Genomic DNA, 15,971 nt, shown 5'->3' on the forward strand with positions numbered 1-15,971 from the left:
GACACACACCGACAACGCACTAGAGAGCAGTCGTTCACGGACACACACCGCCCAGGACACACACCACCGACAACGCACTAGAGAGCAGTCGTTCACGGACGCCCAGGGACACACACCGACAACGCACTAGAGAGCAGTCGTTCACGGACGCCCAGGGACACACACCGACAACGCACTAGAGAGCAGTCGTTCACGGACGCCCAGGGACACACACCGACAACGCACTAGAGAGCAGTCGTTCACGGACGCCCAGGGACACACACCGACAACGCACTAGAGAGCAGTCGTTCACGGACGCCCAGGGACACACACCGACAACGCACTAGAGAGCAGTCGTTCACGGACGCCCAGGGACACACACCGACAACGCACTAGAGAGCAGTCGTTCACGGACGCCCAGGGACACACACCGACAACGCACTAGAGAGCAGTCGTTCACGGACGCCCAGGGACACACACCGACAACGCACTAGAGAGCAGTCGTTCACGGACGCCCAGGGACACACACCGACAACGCACTAGAGAGCAGTCGTTCACGGACGCCCAGGGACACACACCGACAACGCACTAGAGAGCAGTCGTTCACGGACGCCCAGGGACACACACCGACAACGCACTAGAGAGCAGTCGTTCACGGACGCCCAGGGACACACACCGACAACGCACTAGAGAGCAGTCGTTCACGGACGCCCAGGGACACACACCGACAACGCACTAGAGAGCAGTCGTTCACGGACGCCCAGGGACACACACCGACAACGCACTAGAGAGCAGTCGTTCACGGACGCCCAGGGACACACACCGACAACGCACTAGAGAGCAGTCGTTCACGGACGCCCAGGGACACACACCGACAACGCACTAGAGAGCAGTCGTTCACGGACGCCCAGGGACACACACCGACAACGCACTAGAGAGCAGTCGTTCACGGACGCCCAGGGACACACACCGACAACGCACTAGAGAGCAGTCGTTCACGGGTGCTTCTTGAATTACAGTGGCATTTGGGTATAGCATTTTGGAAAACATTTGCGTCCAGGACAATTCCTTAAGAGTGTTATACAGTGCATTCGGAAAGCATTCACACCCCTTAACTTTTGTTATGTTAAAATTCAGCATAATGACAAAGCAATAACAGGTTTTTAGACATTTAAGCTTCTTTTTTTTTTATTAACTGAAATACAATATATGTATTCAGACATTTTGTTATGAGACTCGAAATTGAGCTCAGCTGCATCCTGTTTCCATTCATCATCCTCTTGTCTCATGGTTTCATTTTTACTGTCAGCTGTGGGACCTTACATGTGTGCTTTTCCAAATAATATCCAATCAACTGGATTTAGCACAGGGGGACTCCAAAACCAGTTGTAGAAACGTCTCAAGGATGATTAATGGAAAGAGGATGCAGTTGAGCTCAATTTCTAGTATCATTACAGAAAGTCTGAATCCTTACAGTTGAAGTTGGATGTTTACATACACCTTAGCCAAAAACATTTAAACTCCGTTTTTCATAAATTCCTGACATTTAAGAATGTGAAAAGTCAGAATAATAGTAGAGAGAATGATTTATTTCAGCTTTTATTTCTTTGATCACATTCCCAGTGGGTCAGAAATGTCCATACACTCAATTAGTATTTGGTAGCATTGCCTTTAAATTGTTTAACTTGGGTCAAACGTTTTGGATAGCCTTCCACAGGCTTCCCACAATAAGTTGGGTGAATTTTGGCCCATTCCTCCTGACAGAGATGGTGTAACTGAATCAGGTTTGTAGGCCTCCTTGCTCACACACGCTTTTTCAGTACTGCCCACACATTTTCTATAGGATTGAGGTCAGGGCTTTGTGATGGCCACTCCAATACCTTGACTTTGTTGTCCTTAAGCCATGTTGCCACAACTTTGGAAGTATGTTTGGGATTATTGTCCATTTGGAAGACCCATTTGCGACCAAGCTTTAACTTCCTGACTGATATCTTGAGTGGTTGCTTCAATATATCCACATAATTGTCCTACCTCATGATCCATTTTGTGAAGTGCACCAGTCCCTCCTGCAGCAAAGCACCCCCACAACATGATGCTGCCACCCCCACAACATGATGCTGCCACCCCCATCCTTCACGGTTGGGATGGGGTTCTTCGGCTTGCAAGCCTCCCCCTTTTTCCTCCAAACATAACGATGGTCATTATGGCCACACAGTTCTATTTTTGTTTCATCAAACCAGAAAAGTACAATCTTTGTCCTCATGTGCAGTTGCAAACCATAGTCTGGCTTTTTTTATGGCAGTTTTGGAGCAGTGGCTTCCTCCTTGCTGAGCGGCCTTTCAAGTTATGTCAATATAGGACTTGTTTTACTGTAGATATTGATACTTTTGTACCTGTTTCCTCCAGCATCTTCACAATGTCCTTTGCTGTTGTTCTGGGATTGATTTGCACTTTTCCCACCAAAGTACGTTAATCTCTAGGAGACAGAACGCGTCTCCTTCCTGAGCGGTATGACGGCTGCGTGGTCCCATGGTGTTTATACTTGCATACTATTGTTTTACAGATGAACGTGGTACTTTAAGGCGTTTGGAAATTGCTCCCAAGGATTAACCAGACTTGTGGAGGAGGTCTACACATTTTTTTTGAGGTCTTGGCTGATTTCTTTTGATTTTCCCATGATGTCAAGCAAAGAGGCACTGAGTTTGAAGGGTAGGCCTTGAAATACACTCACAGGTACACCTCCAATTGACTCGAATTATGTCAATTAGCCTATCAGAAGCTTCTAAAGCCATGACATAATTTTCTGGAATTGTCCAAGCTGTTTAAAGGCTCAGTCAACTTAGTGTATGTACATTTCTGACTCACTGGAATTGTGATTAAGTGAAATAATCGGTCTGTAAACAATTGTTGGAAAAATGACTTGTGTCATGCACAAAGTAGATGTCCTAACCAACTTCCCAAAACTATAGTTTGTTAACAAGAAATTTGCAGTGGTTGAAAAATTATTTTTAATGACTCCAATTTGATTTGATTTGATTCATCTGGTCAGTCTATCATGGCAAGAGCATGTTTTGTACACTCAGTGTACATATACATAGCTCATTCTGATATTTCTTCATCATCCAGTTTGCAGGCATCTTAAATCATAAACTAACTATTAAATTGCCGGAGACACGTTGAAAAGCAAACACACTGGATAATTGAAATAGCTTCCGACAAACCCTACAATCTATCATTAATAACACACTGTGATAACGTTAACAAAGAGGTAAACACTAATCAACACACAGAGTAATGAGGAGATGGACATGGAATTGGTGGCAAAAAGCAGCAGACCTGGGTTCAAATACTGTTTGAAATGCTCCAAATACTTTGAGCATGTGCTTAAGCCTGCGTGGAGCGCCAGATGGGCGTGGCTAACACTTATGAGACCATTTTTCCTGGTCCCATTTCGCCAGGCAAGTTCAATCAACGAGAGCTTATGTTTTTGAAATGATTTCAAATACTATTTGAACCCAGCTCTGAACAGCAGAGGCTTCCAAGAGACCTCCCTCATTTGACTACGAAGAGAATTTATGTATATGTAACAAAGCAGTGGCTTGAGGTAATAGGGAGAGCCCCCCCACTGTTTGTTTGCAAGAATACAGGAGAGGCAGGCACTCTGTGGGGAAATGGTTTTCTCTTCAGTCAACAACAACTGCAGAGCAGGAATACCAATGAATACCAATACCAATAACTAGGAATGCTGCCAAAATAAAGAGCTCTCAAATTGTTGTCGAAATGGGTTCTGAAGTCCTCTCTCTATGTGTTGTATAAAAGAAGCCAGAATTAAGTGTCGAGCTATGTGGTATCCATTTTCAATTAAGAATCCTCTGGTTTTTTGTAACCATATCCGTCTGGATGTGATGGTTCAGTACACATTACTCTGGGATCAAAGGGAAGATGAGGCTGGGAAGTTACTCTAAATGCTAGCAAGCTGTAAATGTGTACGACACTTGTTGTAAATCCAGATGATAGAGTCTGGCTGCTGCAGCAGGGTAGTACAAAACACAGGACATCCAATATCAAGATGAGTGTTCCAATGCATTCAACTGGCCATGCAAGTTCCCTGTCATCTTGTAATCCACACATAAGTCATACTGCCAAGGGGCCTTGTTGAAAAGATGATGGTGTGTATGATGCTGGTGACCCCAGCTGCAGTGAGTCTTCCCAACCTGCGGAGGGCAGTGTCTAAGCGACAGACTGCTTTCACCACCATCAGTGTAACCTTACAATCATGAATCTGTCACAGCCCCTGAATTCTCTGTTATTTTTCATTATTTGTCACACAAGCATTATGCTGTGGTGTGTCGACTGTCCCAAAGCCAGACATGTTAGGAGAGTGTTTTAACGTGGAGAACAGCAGCACTTTGCAGGTGAGTCCAGTCGAGCCAGTGAGTATGTGTTAGCTCCAGCTCCAGACGAACAGCACTCAGACAGGCCGTAACTGGCATTTCATAAGGATAAAGAGAGCGTGAGGGAGAGGGGGATGGGGTATGCAGGGTATGGGGTCCTGAGCACTCAACTGGCTGCTTCATACTTGAGTGGAGTTTCATGGCCCCCTCTCTAAGTACCACCTCTCTCCCACCTGAGTTCATGCCTCACTTCTCACATTGTCTCTCCCTCTCTCACCTCTCTCTAGCTTGCTGTGTTCGTTCCCACCATTTCTCACATCTCTCTTCTTCTGTTTCTTCCTCCTATTCATTGTGTAGCGGTGTTTATCAGAGAGAGGCTTAGATAAGATCTGACCAGCATTAACATTTTGGGTTGTTGTCAGTCTTGAGGTATGCTCTCAAAATACGGTTTATGTTTCAGTCCCTGATGAACTCACTTCACCATCATCTGAGTTTATCCCCCTGAACTATTGACAGGAAGAGAGGGAGAGAGAGAGAGACGGGGAGATTAAGAGCATGTCAAGGGGTTCTGAGCAGTGCACTCGCCTCACCGGCCTCTCACTTGAGTGGCCTTTCATAGGCTCCTCTGAGTGCCACCTCTCGCCCACCTGCTTCCGTGCCTCTCTCTCTCTCTCTCTCTCTCTCTATTTCACTCTCTTCAGAGCTTGTTGAGTTTATCCCTACCATTGATCACGTCTCTCCTCCTCCTCTGTTTCTCCATGAAGAGGGGTAAGAGCGGAGCAGAAAGAGTGTTGTGGGTTGTTGTCCACTCTTTCAGAATAGGACTGATGTTTCTATCTGTGATTAACGTTGTCTCTCTCACCTCAGCTGCTATGGATGAGCTTTATATCAATATCCCTAACCTCAGTGAAAGTGACAGCTCCAAATTGCTCAAAAAGAGCTACAGCTATCAGACTCTTTCTATTGGAAGTGGTTCTTTCAAACGACCCCCTCACGAGGCTGCTGCTGATGATCTAGCCCCGGCAGAAGGTCAGACTAACAATTTCAGCTCGATGGGTGAAAATGTCATGATATTACCCACACAGCCTGCAAAGGTCACATGGATCTGTGACTCTAAAACACAGACGTGAAACACAGAGATAGGAGAGGAGAGGTTGGTCTGTAGGCCGTCTGCCTGAGTGCCTGTCGCCACTTCAGTCCACTTCTAAGAGCTCTCTTAGAGCAAAGTGTGCCATCGCCATAACTTCTCCCTCCTCCGCCCTCATTCAGAGCCATTTCACTCTCATAAACAATAAGGGGCGAGAGTGATGGTCGAGACTAGCCCATCGCCATGCATAAAAGATGAGCTATGAAACAATGCGTGTGGCTGTAACACAGAGAATAATAGAGGCCTCTAGTGGCCAGAAGGCAGTAACAATATGAGCAGTGCCATTGAGGGCTTCCACCATTTCAATGTAGTTAACTGGGTGGGACTTTCAACTTCATTGACTGATCCCTCCTGCTGACCCTGTTGGAGTCATGTCCAACCGGGTCATCGGGAGGGATCAGCCAATGGTGAAGAAGAACATTTACTACTTCTGTTGTGGAAAATATTGAGTCAAATATTTGCAGATACCGGAGCTTGTAGATTCAGTTTAGACTACTACAGAGTAACAGAGCAGAGCCATTCCATGGTGGAAAAAGCTAAATTCTCTAATCACAGAGTCCTGCCTTTATAGTATTCTGTCTTTGCAGAACGTATAGAATCCCCTCCCACTATACGAAAATAACTCCTCTTGACCTTTCTCCACCATTATCTTTCCGTCTCAGTTCTTGCTTGTTAACGTCCACATCTGACAGCTGTCTAGGTTATAATGGTAGCGGGCCCTGGTCATAGATGTTCCATTCCCCATATAGCCACTCTGCCTCAGCACCTCAAAGTGGACAGTCCAAATACTGCCTGCTTATATTGGAAATGTAATCATCGTCATGTGGTTTCTCCCACACTTCAAAATAGAGATTGCCTCAACTTTGTGTCCGAGAGAGAAGAGAGGACAGCATGGACTGGTGACTGGTGTCTCAGGAGTTTCTGAAGGAAACGGAAGGCAAAAGTACAGACAAGGTGAGGTGAAACGAGGGAAAGTAAACTCTGCAGAATGTGGGACCAAAGGCACTCTCACACACAAGGATGTGTGTGTGTGTGTGTGTGTGTGTGTGTGTGTGTGTGTGTGTGTGTGTGTGTGTATGATTATGCATTCCCCTCGCAGCCACAATCCCCATGTCTCAGGCCCACACAGGAGGAGGGAGAGAGAGAGAGAGAGGGAGGGAGGGATGACAGATCTCTCTCCCCTTGAGTGTCAGGGCCCTGGTCCCTGTGTGTGTGCAGATAACACACGCCGGGCTAATTAATTACCCACCACCGCATACATCGTCCAGCACAAACATTCATAACAGTCACAGAGGCCTTCAGTATTGGGAGAGCCCCACACATGCTGCAGTTGCCTCTCAAGGCAAAGTCACCCCACTCGTCCCCTCTGCAACAGGCGGCCTATGTCCCCAAAATGGAGAGGTGCCGAGGGTGACATTTCTCTGCTCAATCCTGTCATTTATCAATAGAACGAGCCAATATGAGCCATAGTAAATGAATATCTATTTTTCACAAGGCTAGTGCTTCACCGGGGCGGAATTCTCTCTCCATCCAGACAAGAAAGCCCCGGAATGTATAGCTTCAACGCGGCTACGTTTGTTATTTACCAAGGCTGCTTGGTTTCTATGCTGTGTCAGATTGATCTCTCTGTGTGATTACGTTGGCTCAGCCTCTCCTCCTCCTCTTCCCACTCGTCTAGCAGGGAATCTTCACCATTATGTACCTACTGATGACTGAATTGAGATGAATCCTTACAGACCTGCTGTCAGAGGCTCCAGACTCAATTTTCCCTTTTCATTATCCAGAAAAAGAAATAATCAGTTGCTTCCCATTTGTTGTTTTTGGAATACTTTGTCCTGTAGATCTTCAAAGAATGAGAAAGAAATGTGTAGAGGCTGATAAGAGGGTGTGTGTTATCTTCTTGATGCAAAAAACAGACCTGAAATACTGACCTGAAATGTATGGTTTATCAAGTTCTACAGTATAGATACAGTACAGGAGATCAAACCGTGTGGAAAACACGCATGTAAATGGTTATACAGAATGAAAAACACGCTACATTGCTGTCCTGTCCTTGGATATTCAACTTGTTCTCGTCAGCTCCACTATATCCTAAAGAACACAGGGTCTCTTGCTAAGCATGGACTCTGACAGCCAGGGCCCTGTTTGGACTGTTCGAGGCCCTTAGCTGTGACATGGCTTTATTCAAGTGCAGGAGTGGGGATCTCTGGGCCAAAAAGCCCTGAGGCTTAGTAGTGGGGAAAAGACAGTGCCTTCAGTCAAAGTCTGATTTAAGAGAGAGCCTTGTCAAGGTTGCTCCCTCTCAGGGATGTCTGTCGGCCTCTCCCCTGTGTAGCCTCACTCACAGAGGTAGATAGACAGGGTCCATGACATGCATCCATAACAACATGAGGTGCAGAGAGGCAGAGTTGTCTCAAAGGTGTGTGTGTGTGTGTGTGTGTGTGTGTGTGTGTGTGTGTGTGTGTGTGTGTGTGTGTGTGTGTGTGTGTGTGTGTGTGTGTTGTGTGTGTGTGTGTGTGTGTGTGTGTGTCCACTTGCTACTGGCTTTGCATAGTGATGTGTTATTCAAGTCCTTATTCCCCTCCTGATGCCTGTCTGCTTCTATCCTTGACTTTCCTCCAGTGGGAGAGAGAGAGAGAAAGAAAGAGAGGGAGAGAAAGAGGGCTGCCAGTCGGAGTCTCAGTGCACTAATCCGTTGAGATTAGAAGTGACATAGGGGATCATTAACAGTACAGCCATACACTAACCCCAGAACAGCAGTCACACGGCAGCTCCATTTTAATCCACACCAACAGGACGAAACGGTGCCAGAGTTTTCACTGGCATCCATTTTCTTTCCACCTTCCTCCCTCTTAAATTGCTGCCTTTCCTCCAGAACTCTCATCACAGATCTGCATCTGCCTCGTCTGTGCCGCTGCCAACTAACGGATTCTCACTCCACTGAGTTCTACACTGGCAGGCTCTAAGGACTCTCTCTCCCAGACCCACACACTGCTGTCTCTGTCAGGGAGCTGTGAGGGGTACAGCTGAGGTGTATGTGGCGGTATGCTGGATAGGTCAATCTAGACCTGATTGGTTGAGAGATGGATCGTGCACTGGGATGATTCTATCTAAAGTGACCAATCTATCGAGGGAGAGATGAAGGAGAAAAGAGGGTGGTGGGACAGAGAGAAGAATTGAGTCTGTGGAAGAGAGTGAGCGAACGAGGCAAAAAGAGAAGAGCAGAGAGTAGAGAGAGAGAGAGTAGAGAGAGGCTAGAGAGTAGAGAGAGAGAGGCTAGAGAGTAGAGAGAGAGAGGCTAGAGAGTAGAGAGAGGCGAGAGAGAGGCTAGAGAGTAGAGAGAGAGAGAGAGGCTAGAGAGTAGAGAGAGAGAGGCGAGAGAGTAGAGAGAGGCGAGAGAGAGGCGAGAGAGCAGAGGCGAGAGAGAAGCGAGAGAGTAGAGGCGAGATAGAGGGGAAGAGAGTAGAGTAGAGGCGAGATAGAGGGGAAGAGAGTAGAGTAGAGGCGAGATAGAGGGGAAGAGAGTAGAGTAGAGGCGAGATAGAGGGGAAGAGAGTAGAGTAGAGGCGAGACAGAGGGGAAGAGAGTAGAGGCGAGAGAGTAGAGGCGAGATAGAGGGGAAGAGAGTAGAGTAGAGGCGAGACAGAGGGGAAGAGAGTAGAGGCGAGAGAGTAGAGGCGAGATAGAGGGGAAGAGAGTAGAGTAGAGGCGAGATAGAGGGGAAGAGAGTAGAGTAGAGGCGAGACAGAGGGGAAGAGAGTAGAGGCGAGAGAGTAGAGGCGAGATAGAGGGGAAGAGAGTAGAGTAGAGGCGAGATAGAGGGGAAGAGAGTAGAGTAGAGGCGAGAGTGAGAGAGAGAGACACCATTGGATCTTATTGTGTACTTGGAGGTACAAAGGCTGTTTCACTGCTGCACACTATGCAAATTGCTTTCAGGGAGTAATCCATACTGTTAACACAAGCTGCTCATATTTAACACCATGTCATTACAGCCCGAGGGAGATGATTAGAAAATGAAACATTACACAGAAGTAACAGTCAACCACATAGACACAAAGTGCACACACACAACCACATCGATATCAACAAGCCTGCCCTTGTCCCTTTGTGTCAGGCATGGTGTGGGCTCTACTGCTCTTATCCTCTCTGTCTGTGTGTGTGTGCTCACTACTGAACACAACGCATGTTCCCCTCGCGCTCCACTGATCCATGAAACACGTTGGCCACTTGCAGCCAGACTCCTGGCTAAATCAACAGATGCAGCTCTCTCTCGCTCGCTCTTTGCAGGCAGAGCGTTTAACCTTTTCCTTCTCAGAGACGACCAACGAGAACAGAGAACTCAAGCGAAAATCCATTCTCTCCTCCTCTGAAGGACCTCGGGTCTGGTGTGAAATCTCTCTGAAAGGGTGGGTGGAGCACCGACTCAGAAAGGAAGGCTGTACTGTAACATTCCAAATATAAAGCAAAGGTAGGCTTTCAGTTGGGACACCTGGATCATATTCAACCAATGACTGCTGTTTGTTCGTTTACCTGTATTTGAGTCATGAACACTTACCTATTGCTCAACAGGTAATCTCATCATGTATATTTGATGATGTGAATGAAGGTCTCTATTACAAGCCCTCTCAGTAAGAGGCCAACCGCACACTTGGTGTTGACTGATGCCCAAGCATCACCTTCCACATTCAGTCTCTCTCTGGCTGTCACACTGGAAATGTTAGAAGCAAAGCAAATCAGAGCCATTTTCCAGGGATTAGGTTTTCAACTTCTGAAACGTCAATGGAAATTCAAATAGACTTGGCTGAGGGAGTGAAGGTGGCTGAAATAAGCAGGTAGGCTATGAAATGCATGCTCTATGCTGTGTGTGTAATCCAGAGAACAGAATATAATAGGAGTCTCAGAGCAGAGTCTCGGTTCCCATATGTTACACACACCTATGTAAACACTGTGACACACGTAAAAAGAACAACACACACACACTTGTAAACACGGTATGACGCTGAGCGTTCCCCGTACTCCCCCGGGGCAGTGGATGAGTGTATCATCGATTCAGCAGCATCTCCACACTGCCATTACCAAAACAGACTAGAACGTCTCCTATTGATCTGTGTCCTCTGTACAGCCCCAGCCATGTGACTGGCCTATCACCATGTGATTAAAGATACATTTCATAGCCATAATAAGATATTATCACTGCCTAGAGCCAGCCACTGCTTAATCCATTTAATATGATTTTCTAATTACTAAAATGCGGGCAGAGAACAGATTGCATCAGAATGCAATTTATTTTCAAAATGTGGCCAGCGCACTGAAACAACTCACAGGCTGTCCCAAATAGCACCCTACAGTATATCCATGGGTCTTGGTTCAAAATAGTGCAGTATGCAGGGAATAGGGTACCATTTGGAACGCATCCATATTCCTTTTTGAGATGTGTCCTGCACACTAAAACAATACATTGTCCATCTCATTCTCAGCCCTGTGTTGCACCTGTGACAGGGTTTTCAATGAGTGTCTGACAGACCAAGGACAATTTCTCAGAAATGGGATGCTGTTGTGGATTGATTGATAAACAGTAAGACATGATCGCCTTTGTGGGAAACAAGTGGGTATTGTGGAGCTGTAATCAGATCGATAAGGAGGGCTGTGGGAGACAAATACAACACTCCACATACGGATCAATGGCTGTTTACACCGACTGACCGCACGCACACGCACACGCACACGCACACTCACACTCGATGGGATCAACAGGACACAATAGTCACTTGTTGAAACTACAGGTAAGATGAGAACCACTGATAAATAATTGATTTGAAAATATTGAGCGTTTTCTTTTTTTTTTTCTTTCTTAAATTTAAGTAACTGGTGCTTCTGATCCACACTGGAGCAAGCAAAGCTTCTGTTGGTTGGGATTGTAGGCTACCACACAATCCATCAAATCAGAGTCTATAGTTGGCATAACATTTTTACCTTGCAGAGATAAACAGATTTTTCTAAGGGTCTGACATAACCCGTCAAGTGTTCTTGTAAGCTTGAAGTGTAAAGTGGTTTACATGACAACCACTGAAATGTCGTTCCTTATTTAACAGACATCTGTTCAGTTTCTCAACCACTTTCCACCAGAATAAACAACCTCATGAAGAATTCCACTTCAGACCTTTAGCTGGAACACATCTACTGTGGTGAAATGATACTGCAGCAAATGGGTACATGCATTAGTGCACTATGTAACGAACCATAGCAAACTGTTTCGAACTAGTTTCTTTTGGCTAATTCAGGTAGGTCCCTCCCCGTTTGTTTCCATTTGGTTCCAAGCGAATACACTCCTGTTCCCACAGAGAGGCTGTGGTGTCCAGTGGAGCAGAGTTTCCCTCTCCCCGTGCACATTTTGGGTTTTGCCCTATCGCTACACAGCTGATTAAAATAATCATAGCTTGATAGTTGGTTATTTGAATCAGCTGTGTCAAATCAAAAACATGCTCCCAAGGGGGGGCACATCCTTGGTTGATGTGCCGTTTCCACGGGCAACCAGTGTCCTTATCACATGGAAAGAGGGTTGCTATGCCAGAAAGCCAGAGTGGGCTCAGATAGCCTACCTCTGCATTATATTTTGAATGTAACTATAAATTGGGTAATCTGGATCATAATCAACCAATGCTTCCTGTTTGTTTGTATACATGTATTTATGAGCCATGAACATTTGTCTATTGCTCAACAGGTACAGTAATCTCATCATTTATATATATATATATCATTTATTTTATTTTGTTATTATTATTTTTATTTTATTTAACTAGGCAAGTCAGAACAAATACTTATTTACAATGCTGGCCTAGAAACAATGGTCAGGGGCAGAACGCTAGATTTTTACCTTGTCAGCTCGGGGATTCGATCGAGCAACCTTTCGGTTACTAGTCCAACGTTCGAACCACTATGTTACCTGCCGCCCCAAATGTATATTTGATGATGTGAAGGAGGGCATCTGTTACATGCCCAAGCATCACCTTCCACATTCAGTCTCTCTCAGACTGGCACACAGGAAATGTTAGAAGCAAAGCAAATCAGAGCACATTTCAAGGGATATGTCTTTGACTTTTCAAATGGAAATTCAAATAGACTTGGCTGAGGGAGTGAAGAGCCCATACTGCCATCTAGTGGCTAAGATATAAGCAGACAGTCCATGAAATATAGAGTACAAATATTAAGAACATCTTACTAATATTGAATTGCACCCCCCTTATGCCCTCAGAACAACCTCAACTTGCCAGTTCCTGGACTCTACATAAGGTGTTGAAAGTGTTGCACAGGGATGCTGGCCCATGGTGACTCCAATGCTTCCCACAGTTGTGTCAAGTTGGGTGGTGGAATTGTTATTTTTATTTGTTTAAAATGGAACCCCTTTTTCTCCCCAATTTTGTGATTACGATCTTGTTTCATCACTGCAACTCGGGAGAGGCGAAGGTCGAGTCATGCATCCTCCGAAACATGACCCGCCAAACCACACTTCTTAACACCCACCCACACCAATGTGTCGGAGGAAACACAGTTCACCTGACGACCGAAGTCAGCCTGCAAGCGCCCACCACACCACAAGGAGTCACTAGAGCACAATGAGCCAAGTAAAACCCCCCCTCCGGCCAAACCCTTCCCGAACACGGACAACACTGGGCTAATTGTGCGCCGCATCAAACCCCAGGCTGTAGTGATGCCACAATATTGTGATACAGTGTCTTAGACCACTGCGCCACTGGGGAGGCTTGCTGGACCATTCTTGATACACATGGGAAACAGTTGAGCGCAACAATCCCAGGAGCTTTGCAGTTCTTGACACAAACCGGTGCGCCTGGCACCTACTACCATACTCTGTTCAAATGCACTTAATATTTTGTCTTGCCCATTCACCCTCTGAATGGCTCACATACACCATGTGTCAATGCTTAAACATCCTTCTTTAACCTGTCTCCTCCCCTTCATCTACTCACATTGAAGTGAATTTAACAGGTGACATCAATAAGGACATTAATCATAGCATTCACCTGGTCAGGCTATGTCATGGAAAGAGCAGGTGTTCCTAATGTTTGTACACTGTGTAGATCCATTATGCTGTGCGTGTAATCCTGTGAACAGAATATAATATGTTGATTGACAAACAGTAAGACATGATTCCCTTTGTGGAAAACAAGTGTGTATTGTGGAGCTGTAATCGATAAGGAGGTCTGTGGGAGACAAGTATGCTTCCCATCTGGAGCAAGCAAAGCTTATGTTGGTTGGGATTGTAGGCTACCACACAATCAACCAAATCCAAGTCTACAGTTGGCGTACCATTTTGCCGTGCAGAGTTAGAAAAAAATCAAAATATCTGTGTAAGGTTTTTTCTAGGGGTCTGACATGAAGCGTGACGTGTAAACATGAAGTGTTGACTGGTGTTCATGACAACCACTGAAACGGTTCCTTATCAAGTGAAAGGACATCTGTTCATTTTCTCAACCACTTTTCACCACAAACAATCCTGTGAAGAATTCCACTTCAGACCTTCAGCTGGAACACGTCTGGGGAATTTAAATGATACTGTAACAAACAGGTGTACGCATTAATGCACACTGTAGCGAACCGTAGTAAAGCGTTGAAACAAAAACAAGTCTCTATTGGTGAATGAAGGTAGGTTCCACTCTGTTTCGTCCCTTTTACTTACATTTGGTTCCCAGTAAATACACCCCTGTTCTCACAGAGAGGCTGTGGTGTCCAGCGTTTGTTGGCTCCCATGCACGTCCTTGGTTGATGTGCCGTTTACACTGGCAACAGGGTCCTTATGATATGGAGAGGGCTGCTATGCCATGGAGCCAGAGTGGGCTCAGATAGGAGGCTTTAAATAGCCATCTGTAGATTACTACTGGCTGGCCAAGACGAGGGTTAACTGCCTAGGGCGATGTGAGCACCCTGCAAGCAAATAGCCCTGCCCTGTCTGGCCTAAATAACTCCCTGAAATAACCCTGACTTACACACCTTTAGCCCTCTCATTCATGCCCAGTTAGGGCCAGAATGGTACACACATTTCAGTAGCCTAATGGTCTGTTTAGCAGAACGGGCTGAATGTGTTTATTGCATGTTGACATGGTTTGATTCTGATGAGATATGATTCTGATGAGACTTGCTTCAATAAGATAGAGGGGGGGCTTGTCTGACATTGGCTTGGTTTCAATTGACTTCTTAAAGCTATTTTTAAAACAAGCGTTTTAGTCCTTTCCATTTAATTGCATTGATTCCTTTCCACTCACCACACTGCAGCCCTAGAGACTAATTAATGGTTAGGAAACCCACAGGGTGGACCATTAGTAGATCCTTACCATGCATTAGCATCTCCTTCTCAATTCCCCCTAAAAGGCTGTTATGTTGTTTGAAGGTTATTTTTGTGTTCAGGACGACAAAAGTTGAATGAAATCCTATTTGGACGGTGAATCTAAACCATCCTTTGAAGTCGTTATCAATCTAATCTCACACAAGCCCTTTCCTTCAACCCTCACACTGAAAAACAGCCTTCTCATCATTTTTTGATGGCTTCCTGTCAACACATGAATAGGTCCTGTGAATAGCAGGAAGCATCTCTGCAAACAGAAAACAATTATTCCAAGGTGGTTACAGAAGGGTGAGAGGGATTTAATAGGAGTTTACAGTTCTGATGCGAGTTGGGCGAGTTGGGATTGGAGGAGACGGCCGTGCAGTCTCAATCACCACGCTCATTAGTCAAAGCACATTATAGAACGATTGAAAAGACACGGGAGCTGTTAATAACCATTCAACACTACTTCACAGACCAGTTGGGTCCGAGATCCCATTGTTAACTAAATATACTCTTTTTCTTGAAATATCCATCTTGTCCACTGAATAGATTATAAAAATGCAACTATAAAAATAACTTGACAAATAAAATGGAAAAATACATATTTTGAAGAGAATGATAATTATTGGCACTTCATTCTTGGGAGTGGTTGACTGCTACAGTGATAATGATGCAGCTTTGTTATGGCTACATCAGCACTTATTGGCCAATCCTTTAGTGAGAAAAATCAATGCTGTCATGCTGATGACGATAGCGTAGCCGTGCCTTTAATTACATACCGTGAGAGGTTACATCTCTCTACTCCAGGGGGTGCTATAGTAGTCTGGCTCCAGGGGGTGCTATAGCCTATGAGTCAGGTGGTCTGCTGTCGAGTCCACAGCCATTGTTCAAGCCTGTCTAAAATTGTAAAACTATACTGTAGAACAACAAGTGTGAAAGTTCCAATCTAGGGGCGGCAGGGTAGAGTGGTTAGAGTGTTGGACTAGTAACCGGAAGGTTGCAAGTTCAAATCCCCGAGCTGACAAGGTACAAATCTGTCGTTCTGCCCCTGAACAGGCAGTTAACCCACTGTTCCTAGGCTGTCATTGTAAATAAGAATTTGTTCTTAACT

At 45.5% G+C, this 15,971-nt stretch overlaps 1 protein-coding gene across 44 annotated transcripts in view; it reads right to left on the bottom strand.

The window, feature by feature from the left end:
• Window positions 1-14,502, bottom strand: part of LOC118370752 (membrane-associated guanylate kinase, WW and PDZ domain-containing protein 2-like) — a 168,557-nt gene extending 154,055 nt beyond the window's left edge. For all 44 annotated transcript variants that reach the window (XM_052460563.1, XM_052460555.1, XM_052460541.1 and 41 more), the window contains exon 1: window positions 14,216-14,502. The gene's annotated coding sequence lies outside the window, so the exon portion shown is untranslated. The remainder of the gene's footprint in view (window positions 1-14,215) is intronic.
• Between the last annotated feature and the right edge of the window lie 1,469 nt (window positions 14,503-15,971).

This window comes from Oncorhynchus keta, chromosome 13 (assembly GCF_023373465.1).
Source record: "Oncorhynchus keta strain PuntledgeMale-10-30-2019 chromosome 13, Oket_V2, whole genome shotgun sequence".
NCBI lineage: Eukaryota > Metazoa > Chordata > Actinopteri > Salmoniformes > Salmonidae > Oncorhynchus > Oncorhynchus keta.